Source organism: Phascolarctos cinereus, unplaced genomic scaffold (genome assembly GCF_003287225.1).
Source record: "Phascolarctos cinereus isolate Bilbo 61053 unplaced genomic scaffold, phaCin_HiC Scaffold_3;HRSCAF=262, whole genome shotgun sequence".
Classification (NCBI taxonomy): domain Eukaryota; kingdom Metazoa; phylum Chordata; class Mammalia; order Diprotodontia; family Phascolarctidae; genus Phascolarctos; species Phascolarctos cinereus.
This window is the reverse complement of record NW_027555736.1, coordinates 256,102,272-256,118,627: the sequence shown is the minus strand read 5'-3', so window position 1 is coordinate 256,118,627 and position 16,356 is coordinate 256,102,272. Positions and strand designations below refer to the sequence as shown.

General features: G+C 37.3%; 1 pseudogene; it reads left to right on the top strand.

The window, feature by feature from the left end:
* Positions 1-15,473: 15,473 nt before the first annotated feature.
* On the top strand, positions 15,474-16,057 carry LOC110204181 (DNA repair endonuclease XPF pseudogene; annotated as a pseudogene).
* Positions 16,058-16,356: the final 299 nt, after the last annotated feature.

Sequence of the window (16,356 nt, the reverse complement as noted above, 5' to 3'; positions counted from 1 at the left end):
AATTGGTATCATAAGGATCAAGGTGTTTACTCTTTTCCTGGCCTAAGCTCTGTTCTTTGAGTGACTGGCTACAAGCAGTCTTTTCTCTCTTGGAACTGTGAGGATGGTTTCCTCTTCACTGCCACTACAAGCTCCACTATGACAGTGCTCCTTCTCACCCCAGGACTGCTACCCAGAACTGTGACCCAGATCCAAGCACAGGCAAAGCAAGAGATTCCTGCCTCAGCACTAGCAAAGAGATCCCTGCAGTCCCTCTCTGATCAGCCACTTGATTCCCCCTCAGTCTGTGGGCAGGAAGCTCACAACACAGCTACCACCCCGGCACCATGCTCTGAGCTCTGGAACTGGCTCTGACCTAGCTCTTCTCTCACCACTAAAACAGATTTTTCCCACTGACCTTCTAATTTGTCTTTAGCATTCATGGATTGAGGAGTCTGGAAGCCACCACAGCTGCCTGTGATTCAGTCTCTGAGGCCTGCTCTAGGTTTGCTGTGGCCTGTGAGCCCATGCCGAACTGTGCTCTTCTGTGGCCCAGTGCAATATACCTTTCCGATGAACCATCCAATATGTCTTGGGCTGGAAATTTGTTTTACTCTATTTTTGTGGGTTCTGCTGCTTTAGAATTTGTTTAGAGCCATTTTTATGGGTATTTGGAGGGGTTTTGGGGAGAGCTTGAGGAAGTCACTGCATTCATTCTGCCATCTTTGCTCTGCCCCTGCCCAAGGAACTTGTAAGATCACCAAGTATAGTAAAAGACAGGGAGTATCACAGCAAGCCAGCAGCAAGTGTGATCTCAGCAACCAAGCAATATATCCTGATTCCCTGTGCAATGAAGCAGGCAAGCATCACCAGGACCCCCCACCTACCTTAGCATAGTCAAAAGAACAGGCCAACTTCAGCTTTGAGAACTTCCTGTCTTGTACCATACTTGGTGATCTTACAAGTTCCTTGGGCTCAAAGACTATTTCCCCTGCATTTTTGTGGGTTCTCTTCTTCTAGGATTTGTTTTGCAGTGCTATGTTATGGTTGCTTAGAGATGAATATGGAAAATTCATGGAGATTTACCACTTAGTCTGCCATCTTGGCTCTCAAAAGCAAATATTTCTACATCATGATTTGTCAGAGAAATTAAAATTAAAATACATTTCAGATATCATCTGGCACCTATCAGATTGGCTAAAATAATGGACAGAGAAAATGACAAATGCTGGAGGAATGTGACAATATTGAGGCATCAATTAACTATTGGTGAAACTGTAAACTCATCCAACCATTTTGGAGAATAATCTGGAATTATGCCTAAAGTTACAAAAATGTAGATACCCTTTAACAAAGCAACACCATTACTAGGTCTGTTCCCCAAAGTAATTAGGGGGAAGAGGAAAAAGGCCAATTTTTTTTCTAAAATATTAAGAGCAGTTCTCTTTGTGGTGGCTAAGAGCTGGAAATTGAGGGGATGCTCATCAATTGAGGAATAGTAAAATAAATTGTGGTATATGGTTGATTTTAGAAGAACATGGAAAGACTTGAAAGGATGAAAAGTAAAGTGAGCAGAACCAAGAGAATGTTCCTCAAGGAATAATTATGATGAACCAAGAATTGTACAAATGGGGGGAAAAATCCCCTAAAGAAAACAAATCCTTAAAAAGGAGAATTGGCCAAATGGAAAAAGAGTTAAAAAGATAGCTGAAGAACATAACTCCATAAGAAGTAAAATTGGCCAAGTGGAAGTTAATGACTCTATGAGATATCAGTAAAACAGAATCAAAAGAACGAAAAAATAGAAGAAAATGGGGTAAACTTCACTGGAAAAATAACTGGCCAGGAAAATAAATCCAAGAGAGATAATTCCAGAACTAGTAGATTACCTGAAAGCCATGATCAAAAAAGAGCTTGGGCAGCATCTTTCAAGGAATCATTAGGGAAAACTGCCCTGACATCCTAGACGCAGAGGATAAAAGAGTAACTGAAAGAATCCACCTCCTCAAAGAGTTCTCAAAATTAAACTCCCTAGAATACTATAGTCAAATTCCAGAACTATCTTGTCAAAGAGAAAATACTGCAAAATTCCAGAAACAAACAATTGAAATGTCAAGGAGAAAAGTCAGAATAACACAGGACTTAGAAGCTTCTACATCAAAGAATCAGAGGACTTGGAATATGATATTCTCAAAGGAAAAAGACTTTGATTACAACCAAAAATTGGCTACCAGCAAAACTGAACATACTGTATCAGAAAGAAATGTACATTCAATGAAATAGGAGACTTATAAAATTTAAGGGGTGAAAAGACCAGAGCTAAATAGAAAATTTGATCTTGAAATACAAAATTCAAGAGAAGCATAAAAAGGTAAACAAGAAAGAAAAAAATGTTATTGAATAAGGTTAAACTGTTCGCATCTTTATATGGGATATTTGTAATGCTTATGAGCTATCTCTATTAAGGAAGTTAAAAGGAATATACACAGACAGAGGATATGGGTATAAGTTAACCTTGATGTGATGATATAAAAAATAATGGGTGAAAAAAGATTGTTCTGGGAAAAGAGCAAAGCAGAGGCAGAATGGGGTGAATCATATATGAAGAAGGGTGAAAGACCTATTACAGTAGAGGGGAAGAAAGGGGAGGGTTTGAACCTTAATCTCATAAAATTTGGAACAAAGAGGAATAGCATACACAGTGAGGTATAACCTATACAGAAGTAGGAGGAGAAGGAGAAAAGAAAGGGAGAGGATGATAGAAAGGAAGGCACACTAAGGGACGTGGTGATAAGAAACAAACATCTGGTGAGGAGGGACAAAGTGAATGGTGAAAGAGAGAAGAGTATAAACAGAGGAAAATAGAATGGAGGGAAATACATAGTTAGTAATCATAGTTGTGAATGTGAATGGGATCAACTCTCCCATGAAATAGAAGCAGATAGCTGATTAGATTAAAAACCAGAATCCTACAATATGCTATTTACAGGAAATACATTTGAAGCAGAGAGACACACACACAGAGTAAAGTTAAATATACTAGGCTTCCCTGAAGTTAAAAAAGAAAAAAAGCAGCAATAACAAATCTGGTCTCATACAAACAAAAGGAAAAAAATGGACCTAATGAAAAGAGGCAAGGAAGAAACCTACATCTTGCTAAAAGGAACCATAGATGAGGAAGTAATATCAATACAAACATATATGCACCAAATGCTGTAGCATCCAAATTCTTAAAGGAGAAGGAAGGAAGGAAATAGACAGCAAAATTATAGTACTATGGGACCTCAACTGACCCCTCTCAGAACCTGATAAATCCAATAAATAAATAAACAGGAAAGAAATTAGGGAGGTGAATAGAATTTTTTTCAGAAGTTAAATATGATAGACTTCTGTAGAAAATTAGATGGAGATACAAAGGATTGTACCTTTTTTCAATAGTATATGGCACCTATACAAAAACTGACCATATTCTAGGGCAAGAAACCTCAGAATCCAATGCAGAAAGGCAGAAATATTAAATGCATACTTTTTCAGATCATAATGCAATAAAAACTACATGTTATAAAGAACCAAGGAAAGATAGACTAAGAATTAATTAGAAACTAAATAATACAATCCTCAAGAATGAGTAGGTCAAACAAATCATAGAAACATAGAATAACTTCATCTAACAAAATGACAATAATGAGACATCTTCCCAAAATTGTGTGACACAGCCAAAGCAGTTCTTAGGGGAAATTTTATATCTCTAAATGCTTTCATGAACAAAATACAGAAAAAGGAGTTCAATGAATTGGTCATGCAACTAAAAAAGCTAGAAAAAGAACAAACTAAAAAATCCCAACTAAACACCAAATTAGAAATACTGAAAACCAAAGATGAGATTAATAACATAGAAAGTAAGAAAAATATTGAAGTAATAAATAAACTTAAGAGCTGGTTTTATGGGGGAAAAACAAAAAAAAGATAAAGCTTTATTATTCAAAAGTTTGAAAAAGAAAGCTACTTTATCTAGTAAAAAAAAAAATTACCAGTATCAAAAATGAGAACGGTCAATTCATCCCCAGTGAAAAAGAAATTGAAGCAGTAATTAGCAGGCAATATAAAATATTTGGGAGTCTACCTGCTAAGACAAACCCAGGAACACATGAACACATATAGAGAAAAGAAAGAGAAAACATAAACAGAGAAAATAGGATGGAGAGAAAGACACAGACAATAATAATAACTGTGAATGTGAATGGATGAACTCTCTCATATAACAGGAGCAGATAGCAGAATGGATCAAAAAACACCATCCTACAATATATTGTTTACAAGAAACACATTTGAGGTAGAGGGATACAGAGTAAACATAAAAGGCCCAAGCAGAATATATTATGCTTCATCTGAAGTAAAAAAAAAAAAAGCAGAGACATAGGAATCCTGATCTTAAAGAAAGCAAAAGCAAAAGTAGATATAATTAAAACAGATAAGGAAGGAAACTACATCCTGTTAAAACTTACCATACACAATGAAGAAATACTATTACTTAATACATATGCACCAAATGGTAGAGCATCTAAATTCTTAGTGGAGAACTTAAGAGCATTACAGAAAAAAAAATAGACAACAAAACTATACTAGTGGGGGAATCAACCTCACCCTCTCACAACAAGATGAATCTCATCACAAAATAAACAAGAAAAGTTAAGGAGATGTACAGAATTTTAGAAAAGTTAGATATGATTGACCTCTGGAGAAAATTGAATGGACATAGGAAGGAATATACCTTTTTTCAGGAGTAAATGGCACATAAACAAAAACTGACCATGTACTGGGGCATAAAAACCTCACAATCCAATGCAGAAAGGCAGAAATATTAAATGCATCCTTTTCAGATTATGATGCAATAAAAATTATGTGTAATAAAGGGCTAAAGAAAGACTAAAAATTAGTTGGAAAAGAAATCTAATCCTAAAGAATCAGTGGGTCAAACAACAAATCATAGAAACAATCAATAGCTTCATCTAAGAGAATGACAATAATGAGACAACACACCAAAATTCATGGGATGCAGCAAAAGTGGATCTTAGGGGAGGTTTATGTCTCTCAATGCTTAGATGAATAAAACTGAGAAAGAGAAGATCAATGAATTAGGCATGCAACTAAAAACCCTAGAAAAAGAACAAATTAAAAATCCTCAAATGCCAAATTAGAAATTCTGAAAAACAAAGGAGAGATTAATAAAATTGAAATTAAAAAAGCTATTGAACTAACAAATAAAACCAAGACCTGGTTTTAGGGAAAAAAACAATAAAATAAACATTTGGTTAATTTTATTTAAAAAAAAAAGAAGAAAACCAAACTACCAGTATCAAAAGTGAAAAGGGTGCATTCGTTACCAATAAAGAAGAAATTAAAACAATAATTAGGAGTTATTTTGCCCTATTATCTGACAATAAATTTGACAATATTAGTGAAAGGGATGAATATTTACTAAAATTTAAATTGCCCAGATTAACAGAAGAGGAAATAAATATTTAAATAACCCCATTTCAGGTAAAGAAATTGAATAAGCCATCAATTAACTCCCTCAGAAAAATATCTCCAGGGCCAGAGGGATTTACAAGTGAATTCTATCAAATATTTAAAGAATAATTAATTTTAATACTATATAAGCTATTTGGGAAAATATGCAAACAAGCAGTCCTACCAAATTTTTTATGATACAAATATGGGGCTGATAGCTAAACCAGGAAGAGTCAAAACAGAGAAAGAAAAACATAGACCAATAACCCTAATGAATATAGATGCAAATATTTTATTTTATTTTATTGGTGAGGAAATTGGGATTAATTGACAAGCCCAGAGTCACACAGCTAATGAGTGTTATGTGTCTGAGGCTGGATTTGAACTCAGATCCTCCTGACTCCAGGGCCAGTGCTCCATCCACTGTACCACCTAGCTGCCCTGAGACAAAAATGTTAAATAAAATGTTAGTAAAGAGATTACAGAAACTTATCTGAAGGATAATGTCCTATGGTCAGGTAAGATTTATACCAGCAAGGCTGGGCTGGTTCAGTATTAAGAAAGGTATCAGCATAACTGACCATCTCAAGAACAAAGCTAACAGAAATCATATGATTATCTCAATAAATGCAGAAAAAACTTTTGGCAAGATATAACATCCATTCTAATTAAAAACTTTAGAGAGCATAGGAATAAATGGAGTCTTCCTTAAAATGATAGGTAGCATTTATCTAAAGCCATCAGCAAGCATTATATGTAATGGGGATAAGCTAGGAGAATTTCCAATAACATTGGGGGTGGGGAGGGAAGCCTGAAACAAGGATGTCCATTATCACTTCTGTTATTCAGTATTGTACTAGAAATGTGAGCTATAGCAATTAGAGAAGAAAAAGAAATTGAATGAATTAAAATAGGCAAAGAAGAAACAAAGCTATCACTTTTTCAGATGATAATGATGGTATACTTAGAGAATCCTAGAAAATCAACTAAAAAATTACTTGAAATAATAAACACATTTAGAAAAGTTTTGGATATAAAATAAACCTACATAAATCATTGTCATTTCTATATACTACTAACAAAGACCAACAGCAAGAGATAGAAAGAGAAATTCCATTGAAAGTTACAGTAGATATTATAAAAGATTTGGGAGTCCACTTGCCAAAACAAACACAGGAACAATATGAACAAAATTACAAATCACTTTTTATACAAATAAAGGCAGATCTAAACAAGTGGACATCTCAATTTTTCATGAATAGACTGTGCTAGTATAATGTAACAAAAATGACAAATATACCTAAATTACTTTACATATTCAGCACCACATCAATCAAACTATTAAAAATATTTGAAATACCTAGAAAAAATGATAAAATTCATCTGAAAGAAAAGAGGTCAAGACTATCAAGGGAATTAATGAAAATGCAAAGGAAGGTGGCCTAGCAATATCAGATCTAAAACTATATTATTACTATGGTAATTTATTATTTGATAAACCCAAAGACTCCACCTTCTGGGATAAAAACACTATTTGACAAAAAGTATTAGGAAAACAAGAAAATAGTATGGCAGAAACTAGACATAGACCAACATCTCACACCACATATCAAGATAAGGTCAAAACTGGTAGATAATTTTGAATAAAGGAGGATATCATAAGCAAATTAGAAGAGCAAGGAATAATTTACCTCTCAGATCTATGGAGAAGGGAAGAATTTATAACCAAACAATAGAAGAAGAACATGATGGAATGTAAAATGCAGAATCTTGCTTCCATTAAATTAAAAAGGTTTTGCACAAACAAAACCAATGCAACCAAGATTAGAAAGAACAAGTGTCTTGGATAAAAGCCTCATTTCTCAAATATATGTAGAACAGAATCTAACTTATAACACAAATCATTCCCCAATCGATAAGTGGTCAAAAGAAATGAAGAGGGAATTTTCACATAAAGAAATTAAAGCTATCTATAGTTATATGAAGAAATGCTCTAAATTACTTTTGATTAGAGAAATAAAATTAAAGCAGCTCTGAGGTTCCATCTCATGCCTATCAGATTGGCTAACATAAGAAAACAGGAAAATGATAAATGTTGGAGAACATGTGAGAAAATTGGAACACTAACACATCGTTCGAGTTGTGACCTGTCCAGCCATTCTGAAGAGCAATTTGCAACTATGCCCAAAGGGCTATAAAATGGCATACCCTTTGATCCAGCAATACCATCACTAGTTCTATATTTCAAAAAGATTATCAAAAAGGGGAAAGGACCCATATATACAAAAATATTCATAGTAGCTCTTTTTATGGTGGTAAAGAATTGGAATTTGAGGGAATGCCTATCTATTAGGACATGACTGGAGAAGATGAAATTTATGAATGTAATAGAATGCTGCTGTGTTGTAAGAAAATATTTTTGGATTTAAGGGATCCAAGATGGTGAAGTAAGAAGCAAGTCACTCTCACTCTCTCTTATTCACCTCTAAACACCCAGAAAATATCACCCCAAGAAAAGTCTGGAATAACTGAGCCATCACAAAGGAGTGCAAGAATCTTTTAACCCAGGGAGCCTGGGGAATTCATGGGAAACATCATTCTTTCTCTGGTGGAAGGGGAGCAGTACAGGACAGGAGGTGTCCCAGCAAGCCAGTGACAAGCCCCACCTCAGCAAACCAGAGAGAGATCCTGAGCCCCAGGTGGTGGAGTGGGCAAGCACCAATACCAGGACCCCCTTAAGTGCCTTGGCACTGGCAGGGAAATGGGTCGACTCTAGGAGCCAAACTTCTCTGTGCTTCAGCATAACTCCAGGAAGCACAACTCCAGGCAAGCAGGTATCCTCCAGCAGCCAAACCTTCTGGCTTCAGAACAGCCATCCTCAAGGGGACAGAGCCCCTCCACCCCATGAGCTTCACAGTTGCTGACCTCAGCAGCAGCACAAGGTAAGCTGTCAGACCCCTACAGGCTCTGGCTGCCAGCAACTGAGTCCCCAGAACACAAACAGTAACCAGGTCTCAGGCCCCTAGCACAAGAAGCTTGCGTCAGTACCCTCTGTGCTACAACAGGAGAGCTCAACTTGAAAAGACAGGAAATAGACAAACACCATGAGCAAAAAGCAGAAATGGACAATGACCACAGATTCTTACTATGGGGACAGGGAAGATCAAAACACAAATTCAGAAGAGGACAATATTTTCAATATATCCACATCCTAAACCTCAAAGGGGAATATGAACTGGTCTCAAGACCAAAACACTTTTTTGGAAGAGCTCAAGCAGGATTTTAAAAGTCAAAAAGAGAGATAGGAGAAAAATTGGAAAAGAAATAAGAGGTATACAAAAGAACGTCACTATCTTGCAAAAAGAAGGACAAAAATAGATTGTAGAAAACAAGTCCTTAGAATGCAATTGGCCAAATGGCAGGAGGGCTGGGGAAAAGTGCAGTGAAGAAAACAACTCCTTAAAAAGTGTGATTGGCCTCGGGGACAGCTAAGTGGCACAATAGATAGAACACTGGCTCTGGAGTCAGGACAGCCTGAGTTCAAATCCAGCTTCAGACACTTGATACTTACTAGCTGTGTGACCTTGGGCAACTCACTTAACCCCAATTGCCTCACAAAAAAAAAAAAAAATATATATATATATATATATATATATATATATATATATATATATATAGGCTAAATAGAAAAGGAGGCACAAAAACTCACTGAAGACAAGAACTCCTTAAAAAGTAAATTATAAAAACCAAAACTTCTAGTAGCCAAGATGGGGGAGTAAGCTGTAAGTCACTCTCACCCTCCATTATTAACCTTGAAAAACCCAGAAAATATCACTTCAGGAAAAATCCTGGAACAGTGGAGACAGCAGAAAGACAGAGTACATCAGACTTTTAGCTCAGGGGATTAAGGGCAAAAATCCCTCTTGCTGTGGTTAAAGATGACCAGTGCAGTATAGGAGGCATCCCAGCAAACCAGTGGCAAGCAGCACTTCAGCAAATGTGCAAAAGGTCCTGAGCCCCAGGTGGTGGGGCAAGGAAGTGTCAAAACCAGGAACACTTTCAGCACCCCACTCTGGTGTGTATTGGCACAGTCAGGGGAACTGGCAAATGCTAGCTCAGAGAATGTCCATGTGTCCCAGTGGACAGATGTCCACCAACATGACCATGCTCTAGTGCAGCCCGAGATGTGGAGGCAACCTCCAGAGCCCAGACCACTCCAGACTGGCCCCAGACCACCCACAAGCTTCAGTGTAGCTCTGGGAAATGTAGAGAAACCCCATCTATCACTTCCTGAAAGAGATCACAAATGGAATACTCCAAGGAATATTGTAGCCAAATTCCAAAATTATCAGGTCAAGGAGAAAATACTACAAGCTGCCAGAAAGAAAAAATTTAAATACCATGGAAGCATAGTCAGGATTACACAGGACCTAGCAGCTTCTACATTAAAGGATTAGAGGGCTTGGAATATGACATTCCAGAAGGCAAAGGAGCTTGGATTACAACCAAGGATCAACTACCCAGGAAAAATGAGTATAATCTTACAGGGGAAGAGATGGGCATTCAATGAAACAGAGGTCATCCAAACGTTTCCATGAAAATACCAGATCTCAACAGAAAATTTGACCTTCAAATACAAGACTCAAGAAAGGCATAAAAAAACAAACTAGAGAGAGGTGGAGCCAAGATGGCTGAGTGAAAGCAGTGACTTGCTTGAGCTCTCCTCCTAACCCTTCAAATAGCAGCAAAAAAAAAATGGCTCTAAACTAATACTAAAGCAGCAGAACCCACAAAAAGACAGAGTGAACCAAATTTCCAGCCCAACACAATCTGCGTGATTGTTTGGAAAGGTATATTGGATAGGGCTGGCAGAGGAGTGCAATAGGTGCGCAAGCCTCAGTGAACCTGGAGCAGGCCTCAGAGGACTGAGTCGTGGGCAGCTGTGACAGATTCCAGACTTCTCAACCCAGGAATGCCAAAGACAACTTAGCAGGTCAGAGGGAAAAGTCTGTTTCTGCTGTGAGAGAGGAGCTAGGTCTCAGAGCCAGTTCCAGAGCACAGAGTGTGAGCCCCAGGGCAGTGGCTCTGTCCTGAACTTCCGGCCCACAGACTGAGGGGGAATTGGGTGGTGGCTCAGAGGGGGATTGCAAGGATCTGCTTGCCAGTGCTGAGGCAAGAATTCTTCCTTGGCCCGTGCTTCAATCTGGGTCACAGTTCTGGGCGGTGGAGGAACACTGGCGTGGTGGAGCTTGTAGTTGCTGTAGAGGGGAAATCGCCCTCAAAGTTCCAAGACAGAAAAGACTGCTTGTGGTCACTCATAGACCAGGAAAGGAGTAAACACCTCGCCCCTTATCATACCACCTTGGAAGATTTGAAAGTTTACAGGTTCCTACAAGTATATCTGAAAACAGCTGTACAAACCCCCAAAACGTGGGACACTACATTCTCCACATTGGAAACAGACTCTTACCTTAACAAAGAGTTTGAAACTCAAGTCATTGTCTGGGATCATGAGCAAACCTCAACAAAAGAGACAGACTATATCATCCTAATTTGGTGACAAAGAAGATCAAAACATACAACCAGAAGAAGACAACAAAGTCAGAGCTCCTACATCCAAAGCCTCCAAGAAAAATAGGAATCAGTCCCAGGCCTTGGAAAAGCTCAAAAGGGATTTTGAGAAGCAAGTAAGAGAAGTTGAGGACAAACTGAGAAGAGGAATGAGAGTGATGCAAGAAAATCATGAAAAACAAGTCAACAGCTTGCTAAAGGAGACAACCCAAAAATTGAAGAAAATAACACTTTAAAAAATAGCCTAACCCAAATGGCAAAAGAGGTCCCAAAAGCCAATGAGGAGAAGAATGCCCTAAAAGCAAAACTGGACAAGTGGAAAAGGAGGTCCAAAAGATTACTGAAGAAAATACTTCCTTAAAAATTAGAATAGAGCAATTGGAAGCTAGTGACTTAATAAGAAAGCAAGACACTGTAAAACAAATCCAAAAGAATGAAAAATTAGAAAACAACATGATATATCTCATTTCAAAAAAACAACTGACCTGGAAAATAAGTCCAGGAGAGAGAATTTTAAACTTATTGGACTATCTGAAAGCCATGACCAAAAAAAGAGCCTAGCCATCATCTTGGGAGAAATTATCAAGTAAAACTACCCTGATATTTTAGAACCAGAGGGAAAATAGAAATTGAAAGAATCTACCAATCTCCTCCAGAAAGAGATCCAAAGGAAAATTCCTAGGAACATTATAGCCAAATTCCAGAGTTCCCAGCTCAAGGAGAAAATATTGCAAGCAGCCAGAAAGAAAAATTCAATTATGTGGAAACACAATCAGGATAACACAAGATTTAACAGCTTCTGCATTAAAGGACCACAGGGCATGGAATATAATATTCCAGAGGGCAAAGGAGATAGGATTACAACCAAGAATCACCTACCCAGCACAACTGAGTATAATCCTTCAGTGGGAAAAATGGTCATTCAGTGAAATAGAGGACTTTCAAGCATTTTGAATAAAAAGACCATAGCTGAATAGAAAATTTGACTTTCAAATACAAGACTCAAGTGGAACATGAAGAGGTAAACAGGAAAGAGAAATCATAAGAGACTTATTAAGGTTGAACTGTTTACATTCCTGCATGAAAAGATATTTATAACTCATGAGACCCTTTGTTAGTATTAGGGCAGCTGGAGCAAAAAAAATATTTGTATGGAGAGAGAGAGAGAGGGCACAGGGTGAGTTGAAGATGAAGGGGTCATATCTGGAGAATAGAATTAAGGGATGAGAGAGGTTTATACTAGGAGAAGGAGAAAGGGAGAGGTAGAATGGAGTAAATTATCCCAAAAAAAACAGTAAAGAAAAGGCTCATACAATGGAGGGGAAATGGAGGAAGGTGAGAGGGAATGAGTGAGTCTTATTCTCATAGGATTTGGCTTAAGGAAAGAATAACATACCCACCAATGGGGTACGGAAATCTGTCTTACCCTATAGAAAAATGGGGGTGGGGGGAGAAGAGAGCAGGGGATGATAGAGAAGAGGGCAGATTGGGAAAGGGGTAATCATAAGCAAATACTTCTGAGGAGGGACAGGGTCAAAAGAAAGAATAGAATAAATGGGGGTTACAGGATAGGATTAAGGGAAGTAGACTTAGTGTTTCACACCATGTCTATTATGGAACTGTTTTGCATAACTGCACACGTGTAACCTATATTGAGTTGCTTGCCTTTTCAATGAGGGTGGGTGGTGGGGGAGAATGGGAGAAAATTGGAACCCAAAGTTTTAAAAACACATGTGAAAAATTGTTTTCACATGCAACTGGGAAATAAGAAATACAAGAAATTACGTACAGAAATCTATCCTGCCCCACAGGAAAATAGAAGGGGAAGGGGATAAGAGAAGGGGGGAGAGATAGAAGAGAGGGCAGACTAGGGAAATGGATATTCAGAATGCATGCCATCTTCACATGGGGGGAGGGGCGAGATTGGATGAAAATTTGGAACTCGAAATCTTGTGGAAGTAAAAGCTGAAAACTTAAAGTAAATAAATGTATTTTTTTAAAAAGTAAACTAGAAAGAAAAGAACAACATGTTATTAATAAGAGCAAATTGTTTACATCCCTACAAGGGAAGATGACACTTGTAATTCTTGAGAACTGCGTTGTTATTATGACATTTAAAAGGGATATACATAGACAGAGGATATGGGTATATGTAGACTTTGATGTGATGATAAAAAAGTATAATGAAGTGACGAAAGGACATTGTACCAGGAGAGAGGAAAGGAAGAGGCAGACGAAGATAAATTGCATCACATGAAAACGCTCAAAAACCTGTTAGAGTAGAGGGAAAGAAAGGAAGGAGATGAGCATGGTTTCAGCATCAGATTTGGATCAAAATGGGAATAACATTATCAATTCACTATAGAAATCTAACTTACTTTGTAGGAAGTGGGAGGGGAAAGAAAAAATAAAAAGGAAGCAGTGAATAGAAGGGAGGGAGGAAGTATTAAGGGTAAAGGGGAAGAAAATAGAAGTGGCTGAGAGAAGAGAGGGCAGCCTGAGGGAGGTGGTGGTCAAAAAAGAACTCTAGTGAGGAGGGAAATGGAGAAAGGAGAGAGAAAAACATAAACAGGGGAGAAATAAGATGGAGAGAAAGACACAGATAATAATTATGACTGGGAATGTGAATGGGATGAACTCTCCTACAAAATGGGAGGAGATAACAGAATGGATTAAGCCCACATATATGTTGTTGTATCCTACAATATGTTGATTACAATAAACACATTTCAAGCAGAGGGATATGCAGAGTAAAGGTAAAAGGCTGGAGCAGAATATATTATGCTTCAGCTGAAGTAAAAAAAAAAAGCAGGGGTAGCAATCCTTATCTCAGACAAAGCAAAAGAAAAAATAAATCTAAATAAAGGAGATAAGGAAAAAGACTACATCTTGCTACAAGGTACATAGACAATGAAGTAACATCATTACTAAAAATACATGCACCAAGTGGTATAGCATCCAAATTCTTAGAGGAGAAGATAAGGGAGTTAAAGGAGGAAATAGATGACAAAGCTATACAAGTGGAGGACCTCAACTTCTCCCTCTCATAACTAGATAGATATAACCACAAAATAAACAAGAAAGAAGTCAAGCAAATGCATAGAATTTTAGAAAAGTTACATGTGATTGACCTCCGGAAAAAATTGGAGAGAGAAAGGACAATACCTTTTTCTAGGCAGTACATGGCACCTACACAAAAATTGACCATGTAACAGGGCATGAAAACCTCAAAATCCAATGCAGGAAGGTAGAAAATATTAAATGCATCCTTTTCAGATTATAATACAGTAAAAACTATGTGTAATAAAGGGCCATGGAAGGATAGACAAAAATTAGTAGTCTACTCCCAAAGAATGAGTGGGTGAAAAAACAAATCATAGAAACAATCAATAACTACATCTAGGATAATGACAATAATGAGACACATTACAAACTTATGGGATGTGGGAAAAGCAGTTTTTGAGGGACGTTTTATGTCCCTTAATGTTACATGAATAAAATTAAGAAAGAAGAGATCAATGAATTAGGCGTTCAAGTAAAAAGACCTAGGAAAAACACATTAAAGATGTCCAATTGAATACCAGATTAGAAATACTAAAAACCAAAAGAGAAATTAAGAAATTTGAAATTGAGAAAACTATTGAAGTGTTAAATAAAACTAACAGCTGGTTTTATGAAAAAATCAATAAAATAGACAAACCTTTGGTTAATTTATTTTAAAAAAAGAGAAAAAAGAAAATCAAGTTAACAGCATTAAAAATGAAAAGGGTGAATTCAACAATAATGAAGAGGAAATCAAAACAATAAATTGGAGTTATTTTGCCCAACTGTATGGCAATAAATTTCACAATTTTAGTGAAATGGATGAATATTACAAAATATAAATTGCCCAGATTAAAAGAAGAGGAAATAAAATACTTAAATAGCCTCATTTCAGAAAAAGAAATTGAACAAATCATCAACGAACTCCCTAGGAAAAATTCTCCAGGGATACATGGATTTACAAGTGAATTCTTTCAAATATTTCAAGAACAATTAATTCCAATACTACATAAACTATTTGGGAAAGTAGGTGAAGAAGGAGTCCTACCAAATTCTTTTTATGATGCAAATATGGTGCTGATATGTAAACCGGGAAGAATCAAAACAGAGAAAGAAAATTATAGACTAATTTCCCTAATGAATACAGATGCAAAAATTTTAAATAAGATATTAGCAAATAGATTACAGTAACTTATCACAAGAATAATACGCTATGACCAGGTAGGATTTATACCAAGAATGCAGGGCTGGTTCGATATCAGAAAACTATCACCATAATTGACCAAATCAACAACAGAACTAAGAGAAACCACATGATTATCTCAATAGTTAGGGAAAAGGAGCTCCTGTGCCGGCTGCTGGGGGTGGCCATGGCGCCGCTTCTGGAATGCGAGAGACAGCTGGTGCTGGAGCTGTTAGAAGCGGATGGGCTGGTGGTGTGTGCCCGCGGGCTCGGTGCAGACCGGCTCCTCTACCACTTCATCCGGCTGCACTGCCACCCGGGGTGCCCGGTGCTGGTGCTCAACACTCAGCCGCAGAGGAGGAGTATTTTATCAATCAACTGAAGTTAGAGGAAGTTGAACACCTTCCTCGACTTGTGACAAATGAAATTGCAAGTGGAAGTAGACATGAGGTTTATACCCAAGGTGGTGTCCTATTTGTAACAAGTCGAATTCTTGTGCTAGATTTCTTGACAGACAGAATTCCTTCAGATTTGATTACTGCCATCTTGGTCTATAAAGCTCACAGAATCATAGACTCTTGTCAGGAAGCCTTTACCTTGCCTCTCTTTCATCAAAAAAATGGACACGGTTTCATTAAAGTTTCCTCAGATAACGCTGTTGCCTTTCATACTGGCTTTTGTCACGTGGAAAGAGTAATGAGAAATCTTTTTGTAAGGAACTTATACTTGTGGCCAAGGTAAATTGCCGTGTTATGTGGCATATTTTTATGATTACTACTATCTGCTATAATCAGGTGTATAATAACCATTTTACATGTAGGTTTTGCATGATATTGTTACTGTTGAACGTGCCAGCTAGAACATGGAGATAGGAATCTGTAGTCTATACAGTTATAATACTTTGGTAACATGGAGAGAGTTTGTTTGACAGGTCCCTGTTGTTTTCCACCAAAATTACGCTCAGGGGGCTTGAGAACTCTTTTAATTTTCTTTAAAACCTTGCATGGGACCTTTAGATTCATGGAGGCCAAAATAGAGGAAACATTATATGTAATGGGGATAAACTAGAA